Source organism: Rhinatrema bivittatum, chromosome 7, assembly GCF_901001135.1.
Source record: "Rhinatrema bivittatum chromosome 7, aRhiBiv1.1, whole genome shotgun sequence".
Lineage (NCBI taxonomy): Eukaryota > Metazoa > Chordata > Amphibia > Gymnophiona > Rhinatrematidae > Rhinatrema > Rhinatrema bivittatum.
Window position 1 is genome coordinate 221,353,271 of NC_042621.1, and position 18,463 is coordinate 221,371,733.

Sequence of the window (18,463 nt, forward strand, 5' to 3'; positions counted from 1 at the left end):
CTGCCTTTTAACCAGTTTGTAATCCACGAAAGGACATCGCCTCCTATCCCATGACTTTTTAGTTTTCTTAGAAGCCTCTCATGAGGGACTTTGTCAAACGCCTTCTGAAAATTCAAATACACTACATCTACTGGTTCACCTTTATCTACATGTTTATTAACCCCTTCAAAAAAATGAAGCAGATTTGTGAGGCAAAACTTCCCTTGGGTAAATCCATGTTGACTGTGTTCCATTAAACCATGTCTTTCTATATGCTCTGTGATTTTGATCTTTAGAATAGTTTCCACTATTTTTCCCGGCACTGAAGTCAAGCTCACTGGTCTATAGTTTCCCAGCTCATCCCTGGAACCCTTTTTAAATATTGGTGCTACATTGGCCACCCTCCAGTCTTCAGGTACAATGGATGATTTTAATGGTAGGTTACAAATTTTAACTAATGGATCTGAAATTTCATTTTTTAGTTCCTTCAGAACACTGGGATGCATACCATCTGGTCCAGGTGATTTGCTACTCTTTAGTTTGTCAGTCTAGCCTACTACATCTTCCAGGCTCACAGTGATTTGGTTCAGTTCATCTGACTCATCACCCTTGAAAACCATCTCCAGAACTAGTATCTCCCCAACATCCTCATTAATAAACACAGAAGCAAAAAATTGATTTAGTCTTTCTGCAATGGCTTTATCTTCCCTAAGAGCCCCTTTAACCCCTCGGTCATCTAAGGGTCCAAAAGACTCCCTCACAGGTTTCTTGCTTCAGATATATTTTAAAAAGATTTTATTATGAGTTTACCTCTGTGGCCAACTTAATTTCAAATTCTCTCTTCGCCTGTCTTATCAATGTTTTACACTTAACCTGATAATGCTTATGCTTTTTCCTATTTTCTTCTGTATGGCTCACTTTCAACCTGTGGTTTCAGTTATATGGCCAATAGGTGAGAGTTTCATCTGTATAATCCTAATTCATTGATTTACCAGTCAGAACCAACTTACTCATATGCAGATCCAAAGCCTGGCTAATCATTTAGCCAGAGCTTTTAGCTCTATAAAACTCATTATTGATTAAAAACCTTTACTCCTGTGTAGTTCCTAGATACAGCTTACTAATTGAGGTTTGAAAGTACTACTGGATAATAAAGGATAGCTTCACACTGCTGCCATTACATGCATTCCTTCTACTTCACTGGGTCCATCCGAGTTCGCTGCAGCAGCAGTAGCTGTACATTTTTTAACAAAACAAACTAGCCAAAATCAAAACAAGGTGCAGCATTTCCAGTTCCTGTCTTATCTGTCCCTCTTGTCTGACTTCCTCAGGCCCCTCTGTAAAACTTCTCTTTTCACCTTCCCCAAGGATTAGCAATTCAAACTCTCCTTTTTCTCAGTATGCATAGAAAAAAATCACTTAGCTTTGCAGTTGAGCTGATAGGTAAATCTTGCCTTCGGATCCTTATCATCCTCAGTAGGGATGTGAATCGTGTGATTGATCGTCTTAATGATCGATTTTGGCTGAGGGGGGGGGGGGAAATCTGATCGTCATGGTTTTTTTGGTTAAAAAATTGTTTTATCGGGGGAGGGGGGAGGGCGGGAAAACCGGCACACCAAAACAACCCTAAAACCCACCCCGACCCTTTAAAACAAATCCCCCCACCCTCCTGAACCCCCCCAAAATGTTTTAAATTACCTGGGGTCCAGTGGGGGGGTCCTGGCGCGATCTCCCGCTCTCGGCCCACGGCTGCGTTAATAGAAATGGCAGCCCATATGACATAGTGAGGGCAAAGGTAGCGCTGGCGCCATTTTGAATATTGGCAATACGGCCCGCGTGCAGGAGGTCGCTCCCAGACCCCCGCTGGACTTTTGGCAAGTCTTGTGGGGGTCAGGAGGCCCCCCCAAGCTGGCCAAAAGTCCCTGGGAGTCCTGCGGGGGTCCGGGAGCGATCTCCTGCACTCGTGACGTCGGGTGCCAGGAACCAAAATGGCGCCGGTGCTACCTTTGCCCTGTCACATGGTAAGGGCACTTTCCCGGTGCCCGAAGAAATTAGCACCTACCTTTGGGTAGGCGCTAATTTCTGAAAGTAAAATGTGCGACTTGGCTGCACATTTTACTTACTTACTTGCATTTTACTTTACTTACTTGCATTTTACTTGCATTTTACTTTACTTACTTACTTGCAGTTTACTTTACTTACTTGCATTTTACTTGCATTTTACTTTACTTACTTGCATTTTACTTTACTTACTTACATGCATTTGCATGTTGAGGGCGCTATTAGGTTCGGCGGTTTGGACACGCATTTTCCGCCCCTTACTGAATAAGGGGTAAGGGAAAATGCGCGTCCAATGGCAGGTTAACAGTGCGCTCCGTCGGAGTGCACTGTACTGTATCGGCCCGTTAGATTGTAAGCCCTCTGGGGACAGGGAAATACCTACAGTACCTGAATGTAAACTGGTGTGATATCTCAGATCGAATGTCGGTATAAAAAAATAAAATAAAATAAAAAATCTGCGAAGGGAGAGAGGAAATCTGCGGGAAGGGGGAATTCTGTACAAATTCTGCATTCCGCAGTAGCGCAGAATTCCCCCAGGAGTACTAGTTGTTCCCAGTCACCTCCTCCTCAGCCACTGCTCAGCTGTTCCACAAGCCTCTTATAGCCTTCCCCCAAATCTGAGAGGTGTTAACCAATTCAATTAGACCTGAGCCAGGTGTGATGGCCTCTAGCCCAAGAAACTAGGCAGAGGCACTATGGGAAATGTAGTTCCCTGCATTATTACTTTTGCTTTTCTCTTATTTACCTAACCCTGCACTGCTCCTAGGGGTTTAACTGGAATTTCTGCACAGGGCCTAAGCCACAAACCGGTGCCTCACCACACCACAATTGCCTTGACTGCCTCCTGCCCTGTCCTTGGCCTGTCTCAAACTCCGTTAGCCTGTTGCTTCCCCTGACCCCAGCTTGCCATTGCACTCTTTCTCTAGCCACTGCACTAGGGACCTGCATAAGACCTACCGGCTGCCAGAACACAGGGACTCAACCTGCGGGGGAGGGGGCTGGTATAGGTGAAGCTCCAATCTGTCCCACTACAGACGAGTTTGCCAGCTGCCAGCATAGGCCCCATAGGTTCACCTATGAGGCTATGTCAATTACTCCGCAGCACAAAGAGCTCACACCCACGCCAGCCTTCACAATGTTTAAGTCAGTGATCCACAAAATGAGTACACTAGGGTAAGGAAAGTGGACCCTTGTGCTGTGGTGTGGTTGGCACAAACAATTGGGCAAACCATCTAGGCCCTCACTGACAGCTGGTGAGCATGCCCTAGGACAGGACTGGGCAGGAGCTTCAATTTACCAGCCCCTTTCCTTGCAGGCTGAGCCCTTAGGTTACAGGGACCAAGGAGATTAGATGATGGTCCCACAGGGCAAGGAATAAGAGAGATTCCGGGGCCAAGCTGAGCTCAAAGCAAGTAGCAATTGGAGAGATACTAGGTGCAGGCCAAGAGTTGAGGCAGGCAATGAGTGAAGCATAGTCCAGGTTCTTTAGCAAGGGTCAAGGGCAGCTAGAAGGCAGAAGAGTAGTGTGTCCAAAGCAAGGGTCAATGGCAGGTGGCTGGCAGAGGAGTGGTCCAGCTCCAGGCAGAGGTCAGATTTGAGAAGTCAGTCTGAGGCAGAGACAGGAAGGAAGGACGTGACAGCTGGATGAGCTAAGGACGAGGCAGGCTGGATAAGGCAAGGATGTGGGAAGAAGCAGGAACACATGGCAATACATACTGCAAGGCAGGAGACCCTTTGCTGAGGCATTGGCTAGCAGTCCAGCAGGGTTTTAAATATCTAGGAGAGATGACATCATCTATCAGTGCTGCAAAAAGGTTCCCCGCTGCGGGACCAATATCAGCGAGCAAGAACACGTGCGAACGCCTAAGGCTAGCGCAGGGAAGAGGAGAATCAGTGTCCTGGTTGTATTCCTGTTGCTGAGTAGTCTTGCAGCGTCTGATGGTGAGTCACCTGGTCATGGGACCATCTTGCGTCTGACTCATCGTTACAATACCCCCCTCTTGATCCCCCTCCTCAGGGCTCTGAGTTTGGGCTTCAGGGGGAAGCGATGATGAAAGTCCTTTACCATCTGTGGGACTTGGAGATTGGACACGGGTTCCCAAGACTTCTCTTCATATCCGAAGTCTCTCCAGGAGATGAGATATTTGATTTGGTTGCAACATCTGCAAGAGTGTAATATTTCTTGGTCCTCAAATTCATTGTCTGTCTCAGAAGTTGACTCTGTGGGATTAGAAGGTCATCGTGATGGCCAGGAAAGTATCAACAGCTTCAGATACATGATGAAAAACATCATGTATCTTCAATGTGGGTGGCAACTTCAAATGGTAGGCTATGGCCCCTACTTGCTGAAGGATGGAAAAGGATCCAGTGAACCTGTGTGAGCACTTGGTTGAGGGCAATTTGAGTCACAGATATTGTGTGACCAGCCATACTAGGTCTCCAGGCTTAAATTGTGGTGCTGGTCGTTGCCTTTTGACAGCTTGTCTTTTTTAAATGTCTGGCTACGGAGGTGAACATTTGGTTGGTTCTCTGCCAAAGGTCTCTGAGATCCTGGCTCAATGCATTGACTGCAGGGCAGTATACTGAGAGTGGGACTGGGAGAGGTATCTGGGGTTGCTTGCCATAAACGATCCGAAAAGGTGATGACCCCATGGAACTGCCTATGTGATTGTTATGGCAGATTTTTGCCCATTGAAGGAGATTACCCCAGTCATCCTGTCACTCATTGACATATGATCTCAGAAAATTCTTGAGGATCTAGTCAATCCTTTCCATTTGTCCATTCCCTTGTGGGTGGTATACTGATGTGAAGACCAGAGTAATTCCAATTTTTTTGCAGAGGCCTCTCCAAAACTGAGCATTGAATTGAGCTCCCTGGTCTGAAAGGATATGAGAAGGGAATCCATGGAGACAAAAGATATGTTGCACAAAGAGTTGGGACAGTTCTGGAGTGGATGGCAGACCAGGGAGTGATGTGAAGTGAGCCACCTTGGAGAAGTGATCTACTATGACCAATATCATGGTATAGCCATTTGAAGGTCCATGACAAAGTCAGTGGACAAGTGGGTCCAGTGTACCTTGTGGGCTGGCAATGACTGTAACAATCCCCAAAGGTGAACACAAGAGCTCTTATGCCTTACATAATTAGGACAAGATTACACGTAGCTTACACATCAGTCTTCAGCTGGGACCACCAATAGTGGCAGTGGATTAATTCAAGGGTTCTGGTGACTCCAGGATGTGCAGCCAAGTGATGTTATGGTTTTGAGGTGTTGGAGTGGATTCTTGGGTACTGCGGTGATGGCCACTCCCTTGGGGAGGAGCCCCATGAGGAACCGCAGTACTAGGCTAGACTCGAGACACGCAAACACAGAAGATTTGTCTTTTATTATACAGCTGAATGATACTACCAGAGTTGGCAGTAGTGAGGTGATCCGGTAGCGGCAGTCCAGGGGCCCTCGGCAGAGGAGACCCATCCCACAATGGTAGATGTTGGCAGCACACGATATATAGGGAGTTCCAGATGCAGGTTCCCAGTGCTGAGCTGTAGAGGAGACAGAATGACAAAGGTTAGATTACTCACTAAGTTGGTAGCTGTAATGTTGTAGATACCAGCAGGCAGAAGTAGTTGGATTGCAGGCACCAAGGCAGGGAGAGCAGGCCCTCAAGGAGCGAGTACCTGGTATCCCAGATAGGCACCTGAAAGAAAGCAAAGGGCCCCTGAGGAGTGGGTACCCAGGTTAGATGAAATACCCCGAAGGGCAGAGAGAGCTTCCAGCGGCAGCACAGAAGCTACAGAGTAACTTAGACCGGAGGCGTATCCAATCCTTGCTAACTCGAGTTGTTAGCAAATGAAGGGCAGGCTAAATACCCGGATGGTGTAACGTCACTCAAGGGGGACACCCCCAAGGTTCCCACCATGACATGGATAAAGACGTGGGTGGCGTGCGTGCGCGCACCCTAGGAGGCCCTCAGGAGAAACATGGTGGATAGCCTTGCCATAGCCATTCCAGGGACGCCGGAGTGAGTGGCAAGCAGAGGCGGCGGTAGCCATCTTCCTAAGGCTAGTGGGGAGAGCAGAGAGAAAGGTGAGGCACAGAGGTTGAAGCCATCTGAGACCAACAGACGCTACAAGTGAGAATCATGAGCCCATCTGACTACCTTTTGTCGGAGTCGTTTGAGCACTATGGTTTTCCTGGGTGGGATTGCTGCTGTGGTAATTAGTCTTGCTGGAGAAGAGGGTCCAGAATATCTTCCATCTAAAAGGAGTGAGAGAGGGCAACAGGCTGTTGGTTCTTCTCCACAGATCGATAGTGCAGCTCGAAATCAAAGCAGTTAAAGAATAGTGACCACCTGGCCTGTCGCGGGTTAAAGCGTTGAGTCTCTAGCAAGTTCTTGTGATCAGTGTGATTGGTCTTTGGGTGTCTGGCTCCTTCTAAGAGATGACACTATTCTTCTAATGCCAGTTTTATTGTCAGGAGTTCTCGGTCTCCAATAGTATAGTTTTTCTTCTCAGGCATGAACTTCCTGGAGAAGTTTGAGCATGATAAAAGAGTCCCTTGGTCATTGTGTTGAGTGAGGACAGCCTCCACCCCAAGGGAAGAAAAAGGGACAGGAAGGATCTGGGTGTCTTAGGCAGGGCTCTTGTGAAAATTCCTGTTTGAGATGCTGAAAGGCCTGGATGGCTTCTTCTGGCTAGGGCTTTGTATCCACGCCCTTTGTGGTAAGGGCAGTAAGAGGAGCTGCAAGTGAGCAATACCAGGATTTGAACTGTCAGTAATAATTTGAAAACCTCAAGAAGCATTGCAGTGCCTTGAGCTCCACAGACTGGGGCCAGTCCAGGATGGCCTTTACGTTTGTGAGGTCCATCTGAAACCCATAGTGGGAGATGATGTACTCCAGGAATGGAAGTTCATCCTGCTCGAAAGTGCACTTTTCCAGCTTTGCGTACAGATGATGTTCCCTCAGCCTCTGTAATACCTGCTTGATGTACCCCCGATTTTGAGCCAAAGATCAAGAGAAGATGAGGATGTCATCTAAGTACAGAAGGTCCCGAAAGATTTTGTCAACCATATGCTGGAATACTGTAGAGACATTACATAGCACAAATAGCATGACTAGATACTCATAGTGACCATCTCTAGTATTAAATGCGGTCTTCAATTTGTCACCTTTTCATATGCCCCTCACAGATCAAGCTTAATGAAGATCTGTGCTCCTTGAAGTTGATCAAATAGTTCTGAAATAAGGAGTAAAGGGTAGAGATTCTTCCTTGTGATTGCGTTAAGGCCCATGTAATAAATACAGGGCCTGAGAGATCCATCCTTCTTTCCAACAAAGAAGAACCCAGCTCCTGCTGGAGAAGAGGAAGGCCAGAGAAAACCCCTGTCTAAGTTTTCCTATGGCACTGATACGGGGTAGACCTGACCTTGAGGTGGCATCTTCCCTGGTAGAAGATCAATATGGCAATCATAAGATCTATGTTGTGGTAAGATTTCTGCTTGTTTTTTATTAAAGGCTTCAGCATAAGTGGCATGTTGGGGTGGTAGGCCTGGCATGACAGTGGCACGTGCCATGGCAATGGGTGGCAGGACCGATGACAAGGATGTTTCAGCACAGATAGGGCCCTACCAAGACTGCTGTAAGGTGCCCCAGTTGATAAAAGGATGGTGTTGCTGGAGCCAGGATAGCCCCAAGATAATGGGGTTGATTGCCTTGGGGAGCACAAAGAAGGTAAGAGTCTCTTTGGGAAGAAGACTCATCTCCATGGTAAGGGGTGAGTGTCGCTTCAGTGAGCCAGCCTAGAAGAGGCTCACTGTAGACCAAAGAAATGGTGATATCATTCTCTAAGGTGGTCATGGGCAGATCATGCTGGTGGAACAGCGCCACCTCGATAAAATGTCCACCTGCTCCTGAGTCCAAGAAGACCTCTGTGTTCATTGTGGACTGCCACAAAGTAAGGCAAACTGGTACTAGCATCTGTGAAGAGGGAGGTATCCTACCTAGGGTTGCCTCTCCGACCAAGCCTAGGTGTGGGTGTTTCCTGTTTCAACAGCAAGGAGTTACAGGGAATTGATCCTGCCCTCTCCCAAACCTTCTTATGAAGTTGATGTTCTTCAGAGGGCAGGAGGGAACCCCAATCACTCCTACCCCATTGGCACTGCTATTGAAATTGGCACCAGCAAAGTGAGGCCAGTACCATTTTACATTTCTTCTGTTCAAAATGCTGCTGGGCTGAGCCTGGGCACGAGCACCAACCTCGATCCACTGGCACTGTTTTTAATCCCAGTACCAGCAGTGTGACCGGGGATTGCTCCCTCCCCATAAAGAAAATCAGTTTAGTAAGAGAGTTTTAGAGGACGGCCGAGGGGGTGGGGATTTTTTTTGTTGGCAGCATACTTTTTTTTTTTTTAAACAAAACGAAGGAAACTAAATTTTGTTTATTTTTCTTTTGTTTTGTTTTAAAAAGACATTGAAACAAAAAGGGAAATTTCCCATTTTGTTCCAAACAAATGCACATCCTTAGTTAGCAGAAAAATGTATTCTGAAAGTTAATGTCTGTGAAGAAATATCATTTTCGCATTAGGGAAAAGTAATGCGGTAACTAGTTCTTGCTCATCTGCTTTTCATACTCTTTCTACTCTTCCCACTTTTCTATAAAAGTCAGCCGTTGGAAGAACAAAATTTAGAAGAAGTGTATTTCACACCTTGCACACAGGCCCAGATTTAGGCATGCACAACACAGGCAACTGCCTAGGGGGCCAAATTTTAAAGGCAGGCCCAGAGCAAGCAGAAGAAAGCCAAACAGGATCCTGCTTCTGCTTGTTCTGGGCCCATGTGCTGGCACAGATTCAAAGGTAACACCACCGTGCACTCTGTCTTTAGTCGCCAAAACCTTAAACCTGGCCTTACTTGCATATATGAATGCATTTGGGTCCTACAATTCATTCCATTATGGTGGCGACCAAGAATCCCTTTCTGCTTTCCAATAGATCCGTTGAAAAAATTGAGCTGAGAAACTCACGTATGTCTTACCCAGGGTTGCCAACCACTCATAAATGTACAGAGTACCCATAAAAAAACAAGAAATGGACCTGTCCATAAAGTTCGTAATTTGTTTTGTTCTGCCATAAATCTGCCAGGTGCTCAGGTCTCTTCCAGCTCCTGCTGACATTGTTGGGGCATGGGTAAGACATCAAAATACGGTAGGGCAAAAAAATCTCAGTTGTCCATGTTGAAAAAAATCTTTATTTGTAGTCTCACAGATGTATTACAGGATATTTCAAGCTTGTTATGAGTTACACAGTCAGGCCTGGCGTGACCGGGTGTGCATACTGTGCATTTGCACATACTGGCACACTCGTAGAGGCAGCGGGCCGGCGGCAGCAGGAGAGGCTGAGGGCCGCCGGTGGAGCCTAACCAACCAGTGGCTGAAGAAAGAGAGAGAGCCAGCGAAGGAAGGAGAGGCCCATGCGTATACGCACGCCCACACACAGCTTCTGCTCCCTCCTCCCCCAAGCAGGAAGCTCGGTGGGGTGCAGTGGCGTATTAAGGGAGGGGGCCAAGGGGAGCGGTCCACCCCGGGTGAAAACAGAGAGAGGGGTGCCATTGCCACAGTCCTGCAGTGGCGTGAAGTAATGTGCTGGTGGGGTCCCCGCCAGCAAAAGTGAGGTCCTGCAGTGCTGCCAGCGTTTCCTCCAAACCGGCAGCAGAAGAAGAGAGGTCCTGCTGTGCCGCCAGCCTTTCACCAGAGCCAGCGGCAGATTAAGAGGCCCTGTGATGCTGCTGGCATTTCCTCCAAACCAGCAGCAGATGAAGAGGCCCTGATCTGCACCCAGCGACCAAAAAAGAGGTCCAAAAATGTGTGAGAGAGCGAGAGATTGGCCCTGTGAGAGTGAGTGCCTGTGTATGAGAGGATATGTGAGTGTGTGTATGAGAAGGTGCCTGTGTGTATGAAAGGGTGTGTGTGTGTGTGTGTGTGTGTGTGTGTGTGTGTGTGTGTGTGTGTGTGTGTGTGTATATGAGAGGGTGACTGTGTGTATGTGTGTCTGTGTGAGAGCTTCTGTGTATGTGAGAACCTGTGTGCCTGTGAGAGTATCAGTGTGAGAGCTTGTGTGTTTGTGTATTTTTTGTGCCTGTGGAGCCTGTGTGTCACATATAGGCTCTCACAGGCACGCACACACACATACACACATAATGTATCTCTGTAAGGGTGAGGGAGAGGAAGCCTGTGTATGTTAGAGAGAGGGAGTGTGTGAGAGAATGAATGTGTTATTGTGCATGTGTGTAAGAGAGAAGATACAATTTCTGCAGCCCTACCTCCCCCAATCCACAACAATCTCAGGGTGCCTGGAGATCAGATCCCAGGTAAGGAGAGCAGATTTTTAAATCCTTATTAGTTTTAATTATTGGGTGTAATCTGAACAACAATGGATTCACAACCTAAATACTATATCACCGCAGGGCTTAAATCCCTATATAGTCTGGTCTGTACTTTTCTAAGTGTTATCTCTCTTTTTCCACGAATCTATGGCAAGTGCCTTTGCTGTACTATGCCCAACACAGAGTCTTTGTTTACATCAGATGTCAGAGCTGGGGGCGTTCCCCCCTTTTTTTGATGGACAGCCATGATCATGTGACCACTTTTTGGTGCCATTTGTTTCTTTGACTTAGCATTTAAACACTGACACTGACTTCTGGTCCTTTGATGTATCTCTTTTGCTTTTAAATGTTTAAATTTTCGGTAAGTTTATTCATTCATGTTTTACAGTTTATCTACTCTGTACTGTGTAATTACTGGATAATATATATTTTCTTACAGTTTCTGTTCTATTGGTTTCTATTCTGAACTATTTTTTACTTTGTATCACAATGCAATACCGTACGCTGCAGCCAGCACACAGCTCAACATGCGAATGGACACATGTCCATAACCCCCCGATGAAAAACGGGGGTTAGCAAGTCCATAATGCGCAACCAATCATGCGAACTTAATAGCGCCCATCACATGTAAATTCCCTTTGATGAGGCTATTAGCTGTTACCCCCCAATGCAAAAACCAAATGTGGCGATATTAAGTCAGAGGAACCAAAAAATGAGAACCATAAATAAAAAAAATGTTTTAATGAAAAAAAAAAGTGTGACGGCTGTCAGGTTAGAGAAACGGACACTCAATTAACTTGTGTCCGTTTCCCTAACCCGTGGCTGTGCACAGGTTAGGGAAATGGACGCTTGTAAAACTGAGCATCTGTTTTCCTAACCCGCTGCCAGCCATCTCTCCTAGACGCCCGATGCTGAGGAGGCGCTAGGGACGCAAAATTTTCCCCAGCGCCTCCTTTTTACCATGACAGCCCATTTAAATATTAAAATCGGGTGCCTGGGAGAGGTGGAGTGGCGGCTGTTAAGATGTGGCATCGGCCTGCCTATTTGCTGGTAACATGGGTAAGAGCCAGAAACGACACATGGTTGAGGTGTGGCCCTTGTTCCCCTAGACCTAGCTGCCTGCTTGCCATGAGGCTATGCATAGCGAACAGGAGCCTCCCCTCTCAGACAGCATAAAGATCAGAGAGGGACATATTCCCTCCTCCCCACTTCAACCCCAACACAATATCTGAAACATATTTTTACTTACTGTTTTGGCAGTCTATAAAAAAAAAAAGGAAAAGATTTGTCAGTATAAAACTGTCAGGAAAAATGTTTTAGGGAGATGGCAACCCAGGTATTACTTTCCTCACTGCTTCAGTTTGGCTTTAAATTCTAGTTGTTTCTTCGAAAGTGCAGCTAAAACAAAACAAAATAAGATCTTTATTTAGGAAGGTCATTGAGCCAGCTCTCTTGGATAAATATTTTTCTACTCCATCCAAGTTGCTACCTCTGAAAAACATTTTTACTGACAGTCTGACTGAATGCAATTCATTTTGAAGTACCTGAAGAAGCAGAATATAAATCAGATAAATACATAAATAAATCTGTACTCACCCCCCGACATTTTTACTTATACCAGAGGTGTTGCTAGACACGGGATTTGGAGCTCTGGAAACAAGGTCCCCCTCCAAAGATGCAGAGGGAGGGGGTCCCTGCAAAGGTGAGGATGCAGGAGGTACTCTTCGCACAACTCTGATGCAACACTTAAGAGTCTGCTGCTTTTCAGCTTCTTTCACCCAAAATGCATAAATATCTAGCTCCTGACTGAGCACTGATGGCATCAGATAGAGCTGGAAGGGAGATGCAGCAAAACTGCAAAATTACAGCCTGCTTGAAGACGTTTACAGACAGGTCCATTTTTCTACAATTTTAATAGGTAGCTCATAAACTTATAGGCAGTTGGCAAGCCTGAACTCATCTCATAACACATTTCTTATTTCTAATCCAACTGGAAGTTTGTATATATTGAAAATTAATCTGTAAGAAAGAGACTGGAGCCACAGTACCACAAGCAAACACTTAAGTCTTTTATATTAAATAGAGTAATGCAGGTGAAGATAGGAAATAAAGGATCAGATTGGGCAGTTTTGTAAATAGGTCTGCCACAGGGATGATCTTCGCCACCTTCATTGTTCAACATTTATATGGCACCATTGTATAAATTATTCGGGGTTTAGGGTTAAATTTTAGAATCTTTGCTGATATTCAGTTTTTTATCCCTATAGATAACTTGACTGAGAACTCATTTAAATATCTAGATAAATATCTTTCTGCCATTCAGAAGTGGCTGTTTTAAAATAAGCTTTCTTTGAATGTAACTAAATCTGAGATTATTGTATTATCAAGAAAGACATATGTAGAGGAGCACTCAGCTAATGTCCATGACCTGGGAGTTATTTTAGGTAGGAGACTCAATACGAAATCATACATATCTCATGTAGTTATAATGACTGGCATGGGAGTAAGCCCTTTGTGCTGTGGCTTAGGTGACACAGCCTTGTAAGTGAACCTACGTGGCCTACGCCGGCAGCTGGCAAATGCGCCCTGTAGCAGGACAGTCTGGAGCTTCACCTGTACCAACCACCTGCCCCACAGGTTGAGCCCTTGGGTTCTGGTGGCCGGCAGGACTTAGACAGGTCCTTAGGGGGTGAAGAGAGCAACAGTGCATGGCATGCCAGGGTCAGGACAGGCAGGAAGCTGAAGATACAGAGACAAGCCAAGGGTCAGGGCAGGCTGCGGGCAAACATGGTCAGGTACAAGCAAGAGGTCAGTACTAGGAGATCAGGCCAGAATGGATGAAGACAAAAGAAGGTACTGGACAAGGCAAGAAGAAGAAGATGAGGCTGGACAAGACAAGGCTGGACAAGACAAACATGAGAAGGCAAAGCTGGACAAGACAAGGCTGGAGAAGGCAAGGCTAGATGAAGCAAAATTGGAGAAGGCATGGCTAGACAAGGCAAAGCTGGACAAGGCAGGAACTGGGAACGCAGAAACAATCAAGAATCAGGACACAGGAGCAACACGCACTGCTGATACAGGAGACCTGTTGTTGAGGCGTCTTCTGCCCTTCAGACAGAGGCTTAAATAGAGAGGAGGTGGTAATGTCTAAGATGTTGCAAGTCAGGCACACTCATGCCTAGGAGGAGCCAGGAACAAAAGAGCATGGCGGCATCTGGGGCCGCCTTGGCAGCATTGGAGGGCAGGTGGCATTCTGGCCACGAAAGCCTGCTGGTGGCGTTTGAATGAGTAAGGCGGCTTGAATTCTGCAAGCTGCCGAGGGTAACAGTAGTAAAAACTGGATACTATAAGTTGCGAGTATTGAAAAGGTTAAAACCTTTGCCTGAACCTGACGATTTTAGAACTGTTTTGCAGGCTGTTGTATTCGTAGGAATAGGTTATTGTTATTCTCTCCTTCTTGGAGTTCCTGCAAATTCATTAAGGGCCTTGCAACTTTTACAGAATTCTGTGGCCAGAATATTAATGGGATCCTCCAAACATGATCATATAACACTGATATTATCAGCACTTCACTGGCTACCAATCAAATACAAAATTGATTACAAGTTCTTGACATTGATCCACAAGATAATAGTGAAGTCACCCTATGGTTAGAAGTGGCATTACTTGTCTATACCCCTCAGCAATCCCTAAAGTCATCCAATAAGGGATTCTTGGTAGTTCCAAGTATAATGCAAGCACACTTAGGTGAGGTAAGAAACCACATAATATCTGTTGCAGGCCCGATATTGTGGAACACAATGCCAGTGCATCTACATACAGTAACCAATAGGAAAACATTTAATAAAATATTAAAAACATGGTTATTTAAACTGCCTTTTAAAGAAACCAATACTTAAACATTAATTCGCTGGACTGACATTTATTTGTGGTAATTTTATTTTTTATTTGATTTTATTTACCTGATGTTTAAGTTACTTGTTTTATTTAATGTTATTATTATTTATTTTTATTTTTACCAGTTATTAGATTTTTATTATATTTTATTTTGTTCTATGAGGTTGATGATGAACAATGTATTTTAATTTATTTTAATTTTCTTTTAGGTGTATGCTACTTATCTGTTTTAATATCATTTCTGTTTATATGTTTACTATGAATGTTTAAACTGTAAATCACCATAACCGCTGGAACAGCGGTCGATAAATACTTTCTAAATAAATAAAAGGAACTAAACATGTAAGAAGGTATGAAAGCGACTTTGGAGCATGCAAAGGTGTATTTTGTATATTTTTAAAGAAAGTTTGAATTGTCATAGATGCTGCATAATAGAATAGAGAAACAAATGTTGAATTATGTATTTATTTATTTATAAATATTTAAATTCAAAATCTCCAAGCAGGGAACACATCCTAAACAAAAAGGCATATACAACCAGCAGTACATCACAATTATACAATCTCCAATCATACAAATCAACCTTCACCAAAGCAAATTCAAAACTGCAGGAAAAAATAGAACAAACTAAAATAAACAACCCAAAAACAAACTTGGCAAAGATAAAATAAAAAAAATTTTAAAACCCCAAGGGCCTCCAAATAGAGAAGACTTGCATAACATAATTGCAATTGTTTCCTAAATGTCAGAAGATCCTTTAAATATCTCAGTTCTCGAAGAAGCTGGTTCCAGAAGAGTGGGCCAGGGCTGGAGAATACATGATTCCTTGTTACACTAAATCAAACCTCCTTAAGAGGAGGAACTGATAACAAGCCCTCATCCTGAGACCAAAGTACCCAAATTGGTACATAAGGGAACAGTTTGGCACAAAGATAACTGGGACCAAAACCATTCACACATTTAAAGATAATGTAAAGCAGATAAACTTGTAGTTGCTAATGCAGAGTCTTTCATGCTACCACTAGTAAGGAGACGGGCTATAGTGTTTTGCACAAGTTCCAATTTATTGACAGCTTTATGACGTAATCTCATTTAAAGGGCATTGCCATAGTCCAGTGATGAAAATACCAATGTCTGAATTATCAAAATCAGGCTGAAGTTTCAAACCATTATTTCAGTTTCCTGATGGTGTGCAACTGAAAAAAAATTCCTAGAAACCTTAGCAATGTGAGGCTGGAGGTGAGAGAGAGATAGGCCCAGGAAGCAGGCACTGTCAGAAAGAATATCTTTGAAGATAGTTAAGTGGGAGTGGTTGGGAGAATGCCAGTGAACCAGGGATTGGGATTGGGTCACATGGGAGTGGGGTAGTGGAGATTCAAAGATTGGGTTGGAGGGGAAGTGTGAGGACTCATGGACTGGGGGAGGAAAACTCTTGGATTTGTTTGAGAGTATAAGCAGAGATTTGGAACAGTGAAGACTCAAGAGGGGGGCAAGAGACTGGAAATTCAGGGACTGGGTGGAGTCATGGGGCCTGGGAGGTCACATGGGGACTTGGAGAAACAAAAAATCAAGGGATAAGGAATCACTGGGGACTTTGGAGAGCAGAGACTCGTGGATTGGTTTGAAAGGAATGACTGAGATTCAAGGATTGGGATGGGGGCTTAATTAGTGATTTGGGGGAGACTGGAGTATCAGTCATTAGAGAGGGAGAGCAGGGACTTACAGACTGAATAGGGACCTGAGAGCAGAAACACAATGATGGGGGATAGTAAGGATTTGAGGACTGGGTCAGGAATATGATGACTCAGGGACTGAGTGAGGACTTGGTAGCATGGAAACTTATGGTTGTGGAGACAACAGAGACTCAAATTGGATGGGGACTATGGATTGGATTCAGGGTATGATCTGGGATAAGGAGAATAAGTGGGATCCTGGAAGAGTAGGAATTGGTAGCTAGAGTGGAGATTCGGAGATGGAAGGTCTCAGAGATTGAGTAGAGACTCAGGAAAGAAGGAATTCAGAGATACGGTGGGTGTATGAATGGGAAGTGAGAGAAAAAGATGGAAACATGAGGTGGGGAAAAGAAGTGGAGGGTAGAATGGGGCTGGTGAAAGAGAAAGAGAGAGGAGAGAATAGCAAGGTTGAGGAGAGTGTGAGAATGGGATTTGGAAAGCAGTAAGAATGCAAGAGGTGAGAAGAGGAAGACTGAGGACTGGATGGAAGAGATGGAAGAGAGACCATAAGAACATAAGAAAATGCCATACTGGGTCAGACCAAGGGTCCATCAAGGGTCCATCAAGCCCAGCATATAGATGGGAAGGGTACAAGCAAAAGATGTGGAAAGGTGATGAGAAGAGTTAAAGAGACTGTGATGGCGGAACATGAGATAGGTTGACTGAAAGTGATGGGAGAACTTCGATAGGAAGGAAAGGGGTGTTTTGAAAGAGTCAGAGTGAGGATGATTTAAGGAGGGATTTATGAGAACTGAGAAACGAGGTAGCTGCTTGGGGGAGGACATAGGAGACTGGTGAGGGGAAGATATAGGGAAGAGATGGGGAAGTACAATCTAGCTATGAGTAGATAGGCAGAGAAAAGAAAAATGAAATGAATGGGAAAGAACAATTTCAAAGACAGATATAGGGGAAGAAGTGAACAAGATAGGAGGAGAGAGAAGAAACAAAAAATCGCTAGCAACTCTGGAAAAGGAATTAGAAGATCAATTGAATTAGAAAAATTAGGACAAATGCAATTAGAAAAATAAAATGCTCAGACAAAGGTAGGAATAAAGCATTTTGTTTTCAGTTTTGTGATTGGAATATTTCTGTTATGGGAATGTGCACCTCTTCAATCATTGTATTTTACATAGAATATGAGAAAATGCATCTGTTTCTTTTTCTCCAGTATTGCATTGTTAGCAGAATCTGACTTATTGGGGTTTCCAGTTCAGGATTTTTCTGCATATGTCTATGCAAGACAACATGTAGAAAACATCTGAAAGCTTTTTTATTCCTTCAGTCTTTCAGGCAGCAGGATTTGGGTGCTGGGGCTTCACAAAGACATGAATTGGTTTCCTAGACCACTTTTTTTTTCTGGCACTATTAGTCATTGTGGTATTTGTAAAAGATCTTTTATCTTTATGTTAAAGTAATTTTGACCAATAGTCATAGCAGTGGTTCCTTGTATTTTGTTGGTGTATATTTGTTATTGTATCATTTATGAATGTTTTATGTACTCAGTGTATAAACATCCTAAATAAATAAATAAATAAATAAATAAATAAATAAATAAATAAATAAATAATTTATAGTCACTTGTTCTGTATTTGGTGAGAGTCTTTGTCTGAGTGTGACTGAGGTATGGCATTCTTTTAGCATGCAGTTTCTGTGTAGGGATCTTTAGCAGTGCAGCTTGTTCTGTTTTCCCAGTAGGAGATGTATTGGTGTTCTAGGGTCAGCAAAAATATTTGCAGTGCTGTCTTTTCATAGTTAGGGTTGTTGCTGTGAGTGCTGGATCATAATGCTGTTTTAGTGTGGCAGATTTGCTATATAGGTTCTGAGTACTTTTGCAGGTGAAACCAGAATAAATAATAATAAAAAGGAGCCAGAAGAAAATAAAATTCATGTTTTACCTTGGCTGCTGAGGCTGTGTGCAGAAGCAGTGCTGGGCTGTAGCAAGCTTATTTTTCTTTCTTCCCCCTCCCCCTACTTCCCAAGGAGTGTGCATCAGGCAGAGCAGTCAGCTGAGGGTAATCAGCTGTTCTGGAGCCAACCAGGGTGAGGCAGAACATAGCCATGGGAGCTCTACCTTTCTCTTGCAGTGAAGAGAAGAATGCACTGTTCTGCCGATTGCAGCTGAAATAAGGCAGCCACGGGTAATTTTAAAATTGCAGAAACAACTTTAGGGAAGGCGCCACTGCTCTGAGAAGGCTGAATACAGCATCAGAGATCCTGGGAAGGCCCCCGGCACTCTGGAGGAAGTCAGGTCACATGTCTGAAAGAACTTGGGATGTCACTTCTAATTCCGGGGGAGCCAGCCTAAACATAATAAAATTAAAAGTTAAAATACAGCCACATTAAGTAAAAATAAATTTTGAAAAGCACCAAACTGAGGTGGGGGAGGCCTGAAGGGGGGGTCCCTCATAAGT

At 44.4% G+C, this 18,463-nt stretch overlaps 1 long non-coding RNA gene across 2 annotated transcripts in view; it reads right to left on the bottom strand.

Annotated features, from left to right (window-relative positions):
- LOC115096266 overlaps window positions 1-18,027 on the bottom strand; it is a 189,024-nt gene extending 170,997 nt beyond the window's left edge. For both annotated transcript variants that reach the window (XR_003858010.1, XR_003858009.1), the window contains exon 1: window positions 17,948-18,027. This is a non-coding gene — a long non-coding RNA (uncharacterized LOC115096266). The remainder of the gene's footprint in view (window positions 1-17,947) is intronic.
- Window positions 18,028-18,463: the final 436 nt, after the last annotated feature.